The sequence below is a fragment of the Canis aureus genome, chromosome 18 (genome assembly GCF_053574225.1).
Source record: "Canis aureus isolate CA01 chromosome 18, VMU_Caureus_v.1.0, whole genome shotgun sequence".
Classification (NCBI taxonomy): domain Eukaryota; kingdom Metazoa; phylum Chordata; class Mammalia; order Carnivora; family Canidae; genus Canis; species Canis aureus.
In genome coordinates this window covers 26967649-26983587 of record NC_135628.1, presented here as the reverse complement: position 1 = coordinate 26983587, position 15939 = coordinate 26967649, and the positions used below count along the sequence as shown (strand labels likewise).

Below are 15939 nucleotides of genomic sequence, written 5' to 3'. Positions count from 1 at the left end.
TCTGCTGTTGCCCTTCGAAGATAACCTTTAAGCACATAAATTTGTTAGAAACATTCTAAAGACACAAAAATAGACGTTACCAATTCCAGACATGAGCATACTCTCACTTAAAACTGATTCATATCATCATTAAAAAAAAAAAAAAAAAAAAAGGAACACAGATGCAACTACAGACCAAGGTAGGTACCACATGGTCTTGATTCACTTCAAGGTAAGTGTCAAGATACTAAAACAAAACCTCAAATAAAAATCTCATAGATGACTTCACTGGAGACTGATCAAATTTATACTATACCCCATTAGTGCCTGTTACCATTAAGAATGGGGGAGAAGGTGAAAGTGTTAGAATGCATTCTTTCTTATGCTCACTAAGAATTGATTGTGCAAGCCTCGATGGTGTTCAGGCAGCATACATTTACTATAGAAATTCTCATGCCCCCTAGATTTCATTGCAGCACAGAAAAGCTGTCCCTATGTCCTTGGAGTTGTAAAATGGTATTGTCAGGATATGGACAAAAAAAAAATACCAATCTTATGAGTAAAAGGATCTAAAGTCCGTGGCAACTATTACTCCTACACTAAACTAATTTCCAATAGAATATAAGCAATAAAAAAGCCAAGGTGGGATAACCTTTGTAAATACAACCAGAGTGAAATCATATTACCACAGCTTGCAAAAGTATCAGATATAAAACAACTGCAGAGAAAGGGAGTTCTAGGGATCTTCTGGTTGATAAATCTCAACTAAATGAGCTTTTACATCTGGTTAGGATAAATAGCCTGGCGTTGATTTAAATCAGGAACAGAACCATGAGTTTTTGGTTTGCTTTAGTTTTAAATTGATACCATCCACTACCTAAGATTAGGTATCTGTGGTTGTAAATCATATACTCCCAAGGCCCCAGAATGCAAATAGTTAAAATTCAACTGGTAAATATTGCTAAACGTGTTGAGGGCACTTTCTTCCAGCTGAGGTGAGAATTCACCATCTGCTTTAAAACCCTATGAGCAGACAAAACCACAAGTAGCTTACATAATTATTTCAAAGAGAAAAGAAGCCTTAGGCCGCTAAATGTCAAAGCAGCTTATTTCTCAGCACAGTCCAATGCAGAGTCAGCAGCGCTACAATGGAGGTTTGAAGGTGAATAACCACACAGGTCTGAAGCCAAGAGTCTGGGCAGGAGATGATGATTAAAAAACTTATCTATCATTTGTTAAAATCAAACCCTCAGGAGAATAGTGGTTTCCTTCCTAAATTAGCTTTGCGGACACGTACAAAGTACAAAGGACAGTGACAATGGATTGATGATTTTGAAATGCCACTTGAATTTCTGCAAGCAGAAAATGGGATGATGAAAAAGAATTAAATGACTACTGCCATTGCCTCTCCCAAGTTAAACAAAGGAATCAAGTCATAAAACATAACATCCAAATGTTTTGTATCTTTATAGCTTCATATGACAATTCTTCCTCTTGTTCAAAAATTAAGTTATTCACCAGAATTCTCCACCCGTATTTTAAATTGCCCCTTCCTCGTTAATTATTGATGTCCCCTGTAGCAGCAATACTTTCAGCTGTTCATAAAGTCAACAAATATACTTTGAGCACCTGCTGTTTGCAAGACATGTTAAGAACTAAATAAACTGATTTCGTACTTAATAATTCATTTTCTATCCCTAATAACAGCAATGTAATTATTATAAAAATTAATGCTGGTGTCAATGAAAGTCCAAGTTGAGGGCAACTCTTTGTAACTATTGAATATAGCAGAGTTTCCTAGACTGGGGTCCTTGGAGACATCTCAGAGAGCTCATGCACCACTCAATGTTTTGTGCAAATTTTGTCTTATTTCATTTTGGTTGAAAGACTGTCAGGCACCATGTTTCAATGTTAAGAGGTTCTAAATGAGATAATAAAAAGGAAAGACTGTTCCTTTGCCAATGCATGGTTTACTGCTTTCATGTCCATAGTGTCCCCTTGAATTCTAATGTTCCAACTTGGAACTATAGGATGGAGATCTGAGCTTTCTTGTTGCAGGGGATGTCCATGGCATGATATGAGGTCTGACATTTAATGTCACCTTAAGCATTTTATTTTCCCATAGACTCTGTCTCTGGAGAAAGAAGAATTTTTTAAAGAGATTTTATTTCTTTACCTATCTATTTATTTGCTTATGAGAGAATGAGAGAGAGCAAGCAAGAGAGAGAGTAAAGTGAGTTTGAGCAGGGGCGGGGGCAGGGGGCAGAGGGAGAGGGAGGAGAGACTTAAGCAGTGTGGAGCCCTAAAAAGGGCTGGATCTCACCACCCTGAGATTATGACCTGAACCAAAATCAAGAGTGAGATGCTTAACCCATTGAGCCACCCAGGCACCTAGCAGGCACTTTTTTTCTATCCTAATTTCACCAGGCACCCTGTGGCTTTTTTTAGGCTGAGGTTACAACAAGTTATCTAGGTGTGTGTCCACACATGTGAGTGTATAGGAGCAGAAGGATCCCTTTTGACTCTAGGTAACTTGGGTTTGACTAAGGATCCTTTCTCCCTCTCCATCTTTGTAGCACCTGAGAGTTTTACTTATATTGGACCTGGGGAATCACCAGTGACGTGGTCCATATAAAATCATCTTGATGCTTGGTGAGGTTGAAAGGCAGAGTAGAAGTTTGTCCAAGAGTTTATTCTATGATTTCCTGAAGCAGAGTAGATTCTACTGAGTTGGCCACATTCTGTCCTGCTTTTATTTCTTCAGTCATCTCAGAGTGTCAGCTTCTTGTGGTCATGACTGTTTTACTGTCCTACTAATGTACTTTCAAGTCCTGCAATATAAACGGTCCTCAGCATGGATTTGTGGTGATGCTATGGTGTTTCTGTCATTGTTTTCAGTAACCTTCTTACCTACCTGCTTTACTGCAGAACTTACATAAACGCTGCACAGGATCACTTTGCTGGCTTCATGAGATAAACAGATGTTTGTATCAGACAATTCACTCTACAAGGACAGAAAAACAATGGGGAAACAAAAATGATATGTTTCATTAAGTCATGGCAGCCTGTCCCTGTATTCATTAATTTATGCTTTTCCCCACATATCTGTAGGCTAACATGTAGAGATGGTCATAATGAATGCTAACAGCTTCTAGCAGTTTATCTTTCCCATCACAGTCATCTCTTTGTACTGATTCCAATTTTGATCAAGATACACAGATGTAGGGTTTACTGAGATGAGATAGGCTGGAGATTTATAGTCAATATACCTCCCACCAATTAAGAGGAATTACCAAATAACTCTCATCCATGTTGATTGAAATTTAGGCATAGCTGACTTGAAAGTTAAAAACCGTATGAAATAAAAGGATGATTATTCTTCCCTTAAGATCAGCCAACTTAGTATCTTGCACTTTTATTTAGAAAATAATGCTGGCAAACAAATTGCTCTGTTTCTTCCCAATGGTACCCTTAGAGAATCAGGCATTTCATTGTCAATTCATCAGCAGAAGATACCTAAGAATCATATAAGGAAAAAAAGAGATGTTTCTTAAAGCCTGAATATAGCCTTAGAGCTTAGCATTATTTATAAACAGTTGGTAGGAATGTAGATAAATGCCTTTAAAAATGATTTAAGCTGATCTTAGAAACTTCAAAAAATATATACATTAGAAGTCTTGAAGGAAAGTAAATATGTTTGGTAGTAGTTAAAACATTCTACCTTTCATCTGGTGCCAGCCCCTGATTCTTTGCTGAAAGCTATTCCTCTGTCTCTCCTAATTCATGTGGAGCTGCTTCCCTCCACAACACCAAAGGTGAACATATAACTTGTCCTCACCAATCAAATTAACACACCCTTTGACTAAAGTGATTGGTTCATGCTTGATTATTACCTGTCATAATTCAGTGAGACTCAATTCCAGGATTCTTTTGAACCTCTTAGTTGAGGAAAGCTGAGCTGCTCAGAAGAGATAATAATCTTGGAACAACTGGAAGCTATATTGCAGGAAAGTAAGGACAATATGAAAATGGATTAAAACAAAAGGACCATGATCTCAGGATCCTTGGATGGAGCCCCATGTCAGGCTCCATGCTCAGAGGGGAGTCTGCTTCTCCCTCTCCCCACATGTATTCTGTAACTCTCTCAAATAAATAAATAAATAATCTTAAATAAAGTTTCCAAAAATTTTTACAGGTAATATACATATAATTTTCTCCTAAAATATTCAAGTAATACAGATAAAGTAGCATCCCTAGGGATATTCCCACCTGTCCCTCTCTCCCAATTCTAGGCTGCCAAATAGTCAATGAGACAGCTGAGAGGCCAAATAAAATAATGACTGGCCATTTTCTTCAAATTTATAAGTTTAGGAAAGGTCAATGGTTGACTTGAGATAAGCAGTATTATTCTACTAGTAGAGGCCAAAGCTTTACTGGAATGGATTTAATAACAACTGAGAAGAGAGGAATTGAGACAAAGATTAAGTAGATTGTTTTGGAAGGTTTGCTGCATGGGAAAGCAAACAGAGCAGTGGTTGGCCAGAGAAGTAAAGAGGCAATGCCTCTCTAAAAGATTCCCACTGCACATGACTGAAATTATACTATCTACCTGGCCACACATGATTGCCCAAGAGTGAACTGATCTCAGATTAGGCAATATATAGACTAACCCCTGGCAAATAATGATCTGGCATGAGAGCACTGATTTACAGAAATGATGATAAACAATTGGACCAATCTTAAAGTCTTTCTAGAAGAATTTGAATCAGAAAAAATAAATTGGATACAATTGAGATGCTGGTGGGAAGAGAAACTCAAGAAAACACCAAGTCAAGCAGAACTAGATGATGTAACTTAATGATTCTAATAGCAGCTCCTAGTACCTAGAATAAAATGCTGTTAACGCCAAGTAGATTCTCAGCTACTGCAATCACCTCAGCAATGTGGATCCTGAAAGACTTTCATGTTTTGTGATACCCAACTCAAATTCCTTTTCAAAAACTCAAAATTTATTTTGAAAAGGCAATGTATTCACATAGTACAAAGTTCCAAAGGTACAAAATGGTTGGTAGCAAAAAAAATCTCCCTCCTATTTCAGTCCCTGAGTACCCAGTTTTTTATCCAGAGGCAACAGCTGTTGATCAGCTGTCTGCATGCATTAAAGTACTTTTGTACATACAATATGTAAGTAAACTATGTGAATGTGCATGTATATGTACACACACACACACACTTGTATCCCTAAATCACAGAAATTAATTAATGTTAGTACCTGAAGAATTTCCTTATTCTTGCCTGTGGCAACAGATGCAACCTAGTGTATTTAACCAGTCCTGTCTTGATGCACATCGGATTATTTCCCATCTTTGACTTTTACACACAAAACTCCCGTGAATAACCTTGTACTAAGGTCATTTCAAAATTAATGAAGTTTATCTGCATGATATATTTCAGAATTAGAATTCCAGGATCAAAAAAACGTTTATATTTATAATTCTGATAGATGTAACAAGTTACACTTCTATGAGAGTTCATATTTTCCCACATACTAGGAAAAAAGTTTGCTATTAGATCAAAAATGTTTTAAAATATTTTCAGAGTAAAATGGTACCTCAATGTAGTTTTAAATTACAATTCTCTTATTACAAGGAAGGTAAGGTATCTTTATGCATGCTTAAGAGCCACTTCCATTTTCTTTCCTATAAAATATTTATGCATTTCTCCATTGGGTTTGTTGGCCCTTTCCTCATCAATTAGAGGAGATTTTTTTAAAAAGGGAAATTAACTCTTTGTTTAGTATTAGTTGAAACACATTTTACCCTTTTTCCGTGTGTTTTATTTCTTCATGGTTTGCTTTTCTATGAATGAAATTGTCTATGTGTATTTCTTAGTTGAATCTGTCAAAATATATATATATATATATATATATATATATATATATATATTTTTTTTTTTTTTTTTTTTTAGAGAGAGAGAGGAGGAGAGCAAGCGAGTAGGGGAGGGACAGAGGGAGAGGGAGAGAGACAATCTCCATGCCCAGCACAAGCCCAAGATGCCCAATGCAGGGTGGGATCTCACAACCCTGAGATCATGACCTGGGCCAAAATCAAGACTTGGAAGCTTAATCAACTGAGCCACCTAGATACCTCAAAATATTTCATTTTTATAGCTGCTAGGTTGTGTCATATTTAGAAAGGTTTATGTCATTCAAAATTATAAGGCAATGCTTTCATGGTTTTTTCAAATATTTTTATGTTTTCTTAAGTTAAATTTTGAATTAATTTATAATTGAGCCTCGTTTGAGGTATGGAAACCAATCTGAATTATCCAATATGTTTCCTTTTATGCTGATGAACATCCAGTTTTCCTAATAGTTATTATGCCTTTTTTACAAATATTTGAAGGGTTACTTTATCATATACAAATTCTAATATCTTTAGAAGTCCTCCTGGAGCTTCTACTCAGTTCCATTCATCTGTTCATTCACAAATAACACTGTTTTAATTGGTGTAAATAATTGGTGCATACTAATTAATATAACTGCAAATGTAAACATATAGCCTTAAAATATATATTCCTCTCTTGTTAATTTTCTTCAGTATGAATTTTCTTTTTTAACACATGAAATTTAGAACTTTGGCTGCACAGAATCACTTTTATTTTCTAACAAGGGCTAAATGTTTGTTTATAATAACTTTATGAGAAAAACTCTCCTCAGGTATATATACCTCTCACTCACTTCTTGTCTTTCCCTCTGTCTCTCCCTCTCTGAATATTCCTGAGCTATCTCCTTCTCCTAACTCTAAAGAGCTGAAGATTCTTTAAGGTAAACGATGAGAGAACACAAGGGTAGGGAGGACTTGGTGTCAAGAGGACTTGTGTTCAAATTCTATAGTTCATTTGGGGAATATAAAAAATAGTGAAAGGGTATAAAGGGGAAAGGAGAAAAAAATGAGTGGGAAATATCAGAAAGGGAGACAGAACATTAAAGACTCCTAACTCTGGGTAATGAACTAGGGGTGGTAGAAGGGGAGGTGTGTGGGGGTGGGGGTGACTGGGTGACGGACACCGAGGGGGGCACTTGACAGGATGAGCACTGGGTGTTATTCTATATGTTGGCAAATTGAACACCAATAAAAAATAAATTTATCAAGAAAAACCCAAATTCTATAATTACCTATTACCAGCAAACTAAGTAACTTAACCTCTCTACTGGAGTTTACTATTACATGAAATAGGGTTGTTTTATGAAGATCAAATAGTAAGAAATATGCGAAGATCATTTTAACCTATAGAACATTGCACATGCTAATCAGTTTTCTGCAGAATGACCAAAAGGAAATTGAAGGATATAGTGCATAGTACATAATAAGAGCATCTCTCTCATCAAGCATGTCATAGAAGGCTCTCAAAAACTCCTTTCCTTCCTCAGCCTTACCTTCTAATCTTCCATCATTGGTGCTGTACAACTAGCCACACTAAAAACTTTAAAGAATCCCACAGAGTCTTCTGGTTGACTCATACCCCACTGTGTTTGTTCCTTATATTCTGACTGCTCCTGTCCTCTAGCTTCCTCCACCACATGCACTTTCATGGGATCAATGAATAAATGATAACGGCTTCCTCTTCTTTGGGGTCTGTGCCAATGCATAGCCTTCCTCACCCCTCCTTGCCTAGCTGAGTATAAGGTTGAAGATCGCCTCCCCATAGCTCCCGGGTCATACTCATTGCAGTTATCTCTGTTTGTATATCACTTTGCCTCCACTGAACTAGAAGTCTGCTGAGACTAGGGCCTTTGTTTTAGTTATCTTTATAGCCCTAGTACTTACCAAACCATGGCATAAAACAGATGCTCAATAAACAGCATGCCACATGAATAAAAGATATCATCTATACAATCAAATACACATACAAAGAAACTACAAAAATGTGTGGAATGCAACAGTCATAAACATCACTTCTATTTCCCTGTTGACTCTTCTCTCCTCAGTCCTAGGAAGATGATATCAAATGTGGACATGCTCTTTCACCATTGACAGACTATATATTTTGAAAACAATTGTTTTAAAACATCTACACCATCCCAATATTCCTTATTTATGCTAACTTTAGAGTCCAATATGTTAAAACCCTACAGTGAGAAGTTTTAATATCATAGATATAGTTTATAAAAATAGAGAATTCGTAAAGTGATGCTGTTCTAGTACAGTTTATTTCTGGGAGCACTTTATTCTTCAATTTGGCCATTTTATGTATAGACACATTTACTTGGTGCTAAGACAGGAAAAATTCCATACTTCTTTTCCCTTTGTCATTAAAAAAATCTTTTAAAAGTTTTTAGACTTTTTCTAATTGTATACACCTTTGTTTTCCATTGCTACAGGAAATGTGTGAATGCATTGTGTGTGTGCGCGCGTGTGTGTGTGTGTGTGTGTGTGAAAGAGAAGTGAGGAAATTCCATCTTCAGTGTAATGAAGCCTCAGTAAAATTTGTAAAGCCTACATGTTTTTGTTTTTATTAATACATCCATGAAAAAGTGAATCAGACTAATGAAAGAAGGTGAGTCAATAAAGGAGGTTCAGAAAGATTCTATTCTAGCCCAATGTGCCAAGAAAATGTAAGCAGAGTCATTGTCTGGCATTTCTTAATTTTCCTTGTGACTTCTAAAAATACACCTATTTATTGATGCAGATCCTGAGGATATGAATAAAAACATCATTTAAAAAATGTTTATAGGGATCCCTGGGTGGCGCAGCGGTTTAGCGCCTGCCTTTGGGCCAGGGCGCGATCCTGGAGTCCCGGGATCGAATCCCACGTCGGGCTTCCGGTGCATGGAGCCTGCTTCTCCCTCTGCCTGTGTCTCTGCCTCTCTCTCTCTCTCTCGGTGTGTGTGACTATCATAAATAAATAAAAATTAAAAAATAAAAGGAAAAAAATAAAAAATGTTTAATTGTAAAAATATAGCTTCTGTCACCCTTTGTGATGCTTAGAAAGAAATGTCATTTGAAATTTTATAATTTCTATAATATGCCCAGACAGAAAGCAACAGGGACAATCCAAATTACAGAACCATTAAAGCACTAAATTATCAAAATTAGTCATCTTGAGAATTGGGGCACATTGCTCTATACTAAGCTAGGTTCAGAATGAATCAGATGAGATAATTTTATTTAAAAAAAAAAATTGACTCAGGACCATAAAACCTAAATCTAATCTTGGGTCAAACACCAAAGGTTAAGCTATTCACCATCTAAGACTTAGGTACATTTACTTACTGCAGTGATTTTCAGCTTGAGGCCATCTCTCTCTCCTACTTCCATCCCCACCCAGGCCAGGGGACATGTGGCAATGTATAGAGACATTTTTGGTTCTCACAACTGAAAAGAGGGTGCTACTGTCATCTTGTGGTAGAGACCCTAGATGTTGCTAAACATTCTATAACATGGAACAGCATCCTACAACAAAGAATGATCTACCCCAAAATGTCAATAACCCCACGGATGAGAAACCGCTCTACAGGAACTCTCAGTCATAATCTGTGATATTGGGCAATACTGTTATTAACTGAGGAGTCATTTTTGTTCCTTTGGTTTTAACTGGAAAAATCACATTTTTAGTTGGGTTATTATCATGTTGAAATGTTAACTACTTGGTGACATAATAAAATGGCACTATAAATATTTTTTTATGAAGAATTAATCACTAAGAGTTCAGAAAGTTACCAAAATCCCCACAGCTGGCATTTACTATTTCGTATTCCAGTTTGCTAATGATACAACATAGCTTCTGGTAAAATTCTAATTATGAAGCAACTTTATAATGAAATTGGATATGAAGGATCTCACTTTTAGTAGTTTCCCATAGTATGCCCATTTTATTTTAAAATGAAATGTCTATTATAAATTAATTAACTTAGAGGTGATTATTTAGGCCCTCCCTTTTATTGGAATCAAGATTTATAGAGGGACTTTTGTAATCATTACTATAAAATATAATTTATGTTGCTCAAATTTCAAATGAACACAAATCCAAAGAACTTCTTTTTTAAGAACACCAAAGTGAATGCTCAGCTTCAAGACCCCTCCACACCTGACAGTCACCTTCTTAATTATCTGCTTAAAGGGAACTGCAGTTCCACACTTCTGACTTTTCCCTTACCTGGAAAAATAGCGATAGTCACAGAGTTCACATATTTTGATGGTTCCCTGGAATTGGAAAATTGTTGGATATCAAGTTACTTCTATATAAAACATTAGTAAACCAACCCTTATCTTTTAGGGGCCCTTATCTTTTAGGCACCATCCTAGGCCTAGATGATCTCGTCTGTCTATACAGTTCCTTATCTTCCACAGGATTCCAATGGGACACTCCAGGATCATGTCCCTGATACTTTTCTTCTCCTTCCACTTCCAAATTTAGAGGTGCTATATTGTATTCCCTAGGTTCCCATCATTTTGATTCTCTCTTGTGAAGGAGAAATTTCCTATACTCAGGAGTTACCATCCCCTGCCCTCTAGGGAACACATTCACACTGTAGAAGTACCCTTAGGGAGGCACAATATTAACCCAAAGAAACATATGACTCCCACATTGGTAATTTCAGATGCTAGTAATTCACTAGCTTTGAGGAAGATAGAGGAAATTTAAGAAACTCATGATTTATAACACCATCTAAGCACTTGCCAAATTTTACTACAAAGGTGTCTGGTAAGGAATGTGTCTGAGTCTGTTCTTTAGAGACTTCTAAAATTCAAATAGCTTGGTTTTATTAAACCTTTTTCAGTGAAATTGACATTCATATTCTATAACATATTTTTAAGCTTAAAAACATAGGATTCTCTAAAATCCCACATTCTACAATAATTTTGCTTTATAAAAAGCTGTCACAAAGTATTGCTGTTTCTTACCAATAAACAAAATGCTATAGATTGAATTGTGCTCCCCCCCCCCCGCCCGCTTCATATATTGAAGATCTAACTCCCAACATGATGGTACTCAGAGATGGGTCTTCAGGAGGTAAGATGGGTTTAGATGAGGTCATGAGAGTGGGGCCCTCAGTATAGTATTAGTGTCCTTTCAAAAAGACATACCAGGGCAGCCCAGGTGGCTCAGCAGTTTAGCGCCACCTTCCACCCAGGGTGTGATCCTGGAGACCCAGGATGGAGTTCCACATCAGGCTCCCTACATAGAACCTGCTTCTCCCTCTGCCTGTGTCTCTGCCTCTCTCTCTCTCTCTCTTTCTGTCTCATGAATAAAGAAATAAAATCTTCAAAAAATAAAAATAAGTAAACACCAGAAAGCTTGCTTCCAGCTGCTCTCTCTCTGTACTTCCCTCCCCACCATCACCATGTGAGGACTCAGGGTAAGGTGACCATCTGCAAGCCAGAAAGATAACCCTCACTAAAGAAGTGAATCCACCAGCACCTTGATCTTAGACTTCCCAGCTCCCAGAACTGTAGGAAATAAATTCCTGTTCACCTAGCCTGTGATATTTTGTTATGGCAACCCTGCACTGACTAATACACAAACAAATACATAGAAAAAGAAAGAGAATGAAACTGTCTTCCTTTATTCTCACTATAGATATTAGGATATAGTACTATTTTTCTTAAAAATTTTTATTGTACAAATGACATCAAAATGGCAGTATCAGAAATTATAAAAATTTACCATAAGAATGCCACCCAAACAACTGAGCTCTTTTCTTTTAGAGTATTCTCTACTAAATTAGGTTTTTCATTCATCACCAATCTAAAGTCCCCCCAAAAATATAAAATTCTTTCTCCAAGAGGTTAGTATCTAAAATACATATAAAGAACTTATAGAACTCAACACCCAAAAAACAAATAATACCATTTAAAATTGGGCAGAAGATAAGATATATATATGTTTCTCCAGTGAAAACATCCATAGGAACAACAGACACATGAAAAGATGCTCATCATCACTCATCATCAAAAAATCCAAATAAAACTACAATGAAATATCACCTCACACCTGTCAGAATGGCTAAAATCAATAACACAAAATACGACAGATGTTGGTGAGGATGTGGAGAAATGGGAATCCTCTTGTACTGTTGCTGGGAATGAAAACTGGTGCAGCCACTGTGGAAAATAGTATGGAGGCTCCTTGAAAAGTTAAAAGTACAACTACCCTACAATCCAGCAATTGCACTACTAGGTGTTGGCAAGGGGCAAGGATATGGAGAAAAAGGAATTCTCTTGCACTGTTGGTAGTAGGAATGCAAAGTGGTCAGCCACTGTGGAAAACAGTATGGAGGTTCCTCAAAAAGTTAAAAATAAAACTGCTCCGATTCCTGGGTGGCTCAGTGGTTGAGCATCTGCCTTTGGCTCAGGGCATGATCACAGTGTCCTGGGATGGAATCTCACATCAGGCTCCCTGTATGGAGCTGGCTCCTCCCTCTGCCTACATCTCTGCCTCTCTCTCTGTGTCTCTCAAAAATAAATAAGTAAAATTTTTTAAAAATAGAACTGCTCTATGATCTAGCAATTGGACTACTAGGTATTTACCCAAAGAATACAAAAAATACTAATTCAAAGGGATTCATGCTCCCCAGATGTTTATAGCAGCATTATCTACAATAGTCACATTATGGAAATAGCCTGAGTATCCACTGACTGATGAATGGATAAAAAAGAAGTGATTATATATATCACTATATATATGATATATTAAATTATATGTTGTTATATAAATACATATAAATTATATATTTTATATATGATGAATATATATTCAATGGAATATTACTCAGTCATAAAAAAGAATGAAATCTTGCCATTTGCAACAACATGGATGGAGTTAGAGTATATTACCATAAGGAAAATTAGAGAAAGACAAATACCATACAATTTCACTCATAGGTGGAATTTAAGAAACAAAACAAATGAATAAAGGAGGAAAAAAAGAGAGAGGGGGGCAAACCAAGAAACAGACTCTTAACTACAGAGAACTAACTGATGGTTACCAGAGAGGAGGTGGAGGGGGTGGTGAGATGGGTAAAATAGGTGATGGGGATTAAGGAAGTCGCTTGTCGTGATGAGCACTGGGTGTTGCATGGAATCACTATATTATATACCTGCAACTAATATTACACTGTGTGTTAAGTAACTGGAATTTAAATAAAAACCTAAAAAAATAAGTCTTTTCCCAAGGGTACTGAAATGTTAGCTTTGAGAAGAATTCTTATAACTTACTAGGCAATTCTTGATCAATATGCATGACTTATCTGGCTCTGGTTTACATACCTATGAAATGGAGACTATTACATTGATATACCACAAAGAATTGTAGTATGGGATCTGGTAAGCATCACTGTAGACATGAGCAACATCAGAATGCTGCAATAAGAGAAAAGTAGCTTGTGAACGTGTATTTAACAAGTCACATTCTGAATAAGACTAAAATCACCGACCAAAAACATGCAATGGGTAAAAAGAAATTAAACCAATAAAAACACAAATGGCTATCAGGTGGTGGGCCCTCCCTAAGTTCTGTGACCATTTCAAGTCCTTTACAGTAAGACTCATTCAATACTCAAAGCAATTCTATGAATGCTGTATACTACTTGTGTGTATTATTTTGATCTCTCATTATAAAGATGAGGCAAATTAGACCCAGAGCACTTAAAAAACCATTCCCAGGGCACTTCGGGAGGTAATAGCAGGGATAGATTTGAATCCAGCCCAAGTCTGGCTCCTGACTCTTCATTCTTAAGAATGAGATAGGTCTTATCAGGTAAACACTTCATAATTGCAGCAAAGGAAGTATGATGCCCTAAATGCAGCACAAAGGCTGATGAAAACAACAAACTCTCAAACTAAGGCATAGTCTTATGACATACTTCCCAGTCATTTTATGGTAAGAGATTGTTAAGAAATCCTGAGCCCCATTCACTGCCAGAGTAGCAATGCACATGCAGACATAAAGAATCATTATATCCAAGAAGTGAGAATTTGTTGAGCTGCATGTTAAGTCACTGAAAAGTATGACTCTAGATGTGGTTCATACTTCTTAAGCAAATTAGTCTCAATTTTTCCCAACAATTAAAAATCACCTCAGTTGATTATACAACCTCCATGATTTGGAGATTTTTATTTACAGTTGCTTAAGAATTATACCTGAATCCAGTGTGCCAGACAAAGACTGTATATGGAATAGCACAAATCATTCAATAACCAAATTAGTGTAACAAGGCTGAGAATTAAACCATCAAATAACCTTGGGGGCATTTTGCAGTCAATCTAAACAGCAAATCAAATGAGATCATAGGCTCTCTGGAAAGCAAGGCGGCCTAATTCTGACAGATTCTCACCAACGAAGTTTCTTAGGAAATTTGGGGAAAGGTGCACAGGTTTTTCTGCAGGAATTGAGGTCAACCTAGATACCCTAATTCAAATTCATGCTACTATACTGCTAGATGAGGGCAATGTTCTTTTAAAAAAAAAAAATATTTTATTGGAGTTCAATTTGCCAACGTATAGTATAACATCCAGTGCTCATCACGTCAAGTGCCCCCCTCAGTGCCTATCACCCAGTCACCCCAACCCCCCGCCCACCTCCCTTTCCACCACCCCTTGTTCGTTTCCCAGAGTAAGGAGTCTCTCATGTTCTGTCTTCCCTTTCTGATATTTCCCAGTCATTTTTTCTCCTTTCCCCTTTATTGAGGGCAATGTTCTTTTCTGATCATTTCTCTGACGGCATAGGCTTCTTGCACTTTCTAATTCTTCCAAATATACTTTAAAATGCTAAATATAATTTTCACTTAAATACCAACGTAAGCTTTAGAAATATTATTGAGAGAAACATAAAATGAAGAGGATATTTACAATATGAAATGTCCAAACAAAAGAAGAGAGAAAAGAGATAATGAGAACAAGCAAAAGGGAAAACACACACAAGAGAGAAATTGCAATCAGTGGATTCGGAAAGTGCAAACAGATTTCAATTCATTCTTGCATTTTTCATGAAGGTAGTCTCAAATGCTTTGTCAGTCTGAGGCTGGAGAATCTGAGTCTCTATGGGAACAGAAGAAGCTTACCGCTATGTAGTACACATTCTAAGCATGAGGTTCAGCAGCAGACTCTTTTTACCTATTCAGAATATTATTTGTGTTCTCAGTTCTCAATTATTGCACCCCAGATAACCATAAGCAACAAGCCTGCACCCTTAGCTCCTTGTTTCCTCCCATCTTCTGAATTCAGATGAATATTGCTTCCAACTGTTCGCCTTTTTCCCCCCTGTAGTTTATCAGGCTGTTTCCTTTCCCCCACCATTCCTGTCAACACTCAGTGCAGTGTACATATTATGTCTAATACATGATACTGCAGAAACCCAAAAGGTTACCTTGTCATTGATGTTGGCCAAACTGCCCAGCTATTGCCAGTGATGTTTACTGCCTCATCAGAAGCACACTCCTGGTATTCATCCTTTGTTCTCATTTGCCTCTGAAGGCTGATAAACAAATCAACACTATCTACTACTAAAGAAAAATGAGACCTGTTGGACTGCAAATTATTTCTGTCATCTATGCAGACATTCTAATATATCTTGCTTTTTCATTATGAGACTATTGTTGTTAATTTTTCAGCTTTATCTGGCTAGTGAGACAGGCTTGACACATTATTTTGCAGGTGCATTAAGGTTCTTAGATACTTAGTTATCTTCTTATGCTTGGAAGGGTTTATTAACTAAGAGATAATGGAGTGAGCATCCTTCTTTGTACAGTAATGTTTCTCAGAATGGTATCTGTGGACCACCTGCTTCAGAATCACTTTTGTGGTTATTAAAAATAATTCTTTATCAACAGAAGAATTTTTAAATAAATTGTGATGCTTTCATACAATGGAAATCTACTCAGCAATAAAAATAAAGATACACTAAAAAATTTAAAAAAATAAACACTTCATGAATGAATTTCACAAATGTTCTACTGAA

The 15939-nt window shown here is 36.7% G+C and overlaps 1 long non-coding RNA gene across 1 annotated transcript; it reads right to left on the bottom strand.

The window, feature by feature from the left end:
* Positions 1-2653: 2653 nt before the first annotated feature.
* On the bottom strand, positions 2654-15013 carry LOC144288314 (uncharacterized). Its single transcript, XR_013356273.1, has 5 exons — positions 14902-15013; positions 10138-10184; positions 3873-3975; positions 3273-3495; positions 2654-2983 (listed from the first exon to the last, which is right to left on the bottom strand). It is a non-coding gene; the product is annotated as an uncharacterized LOC144288314 (long non-coding RNA).
* Between the last annotated feature and the right edge of the window lie 926 nt (positions 15014-15939).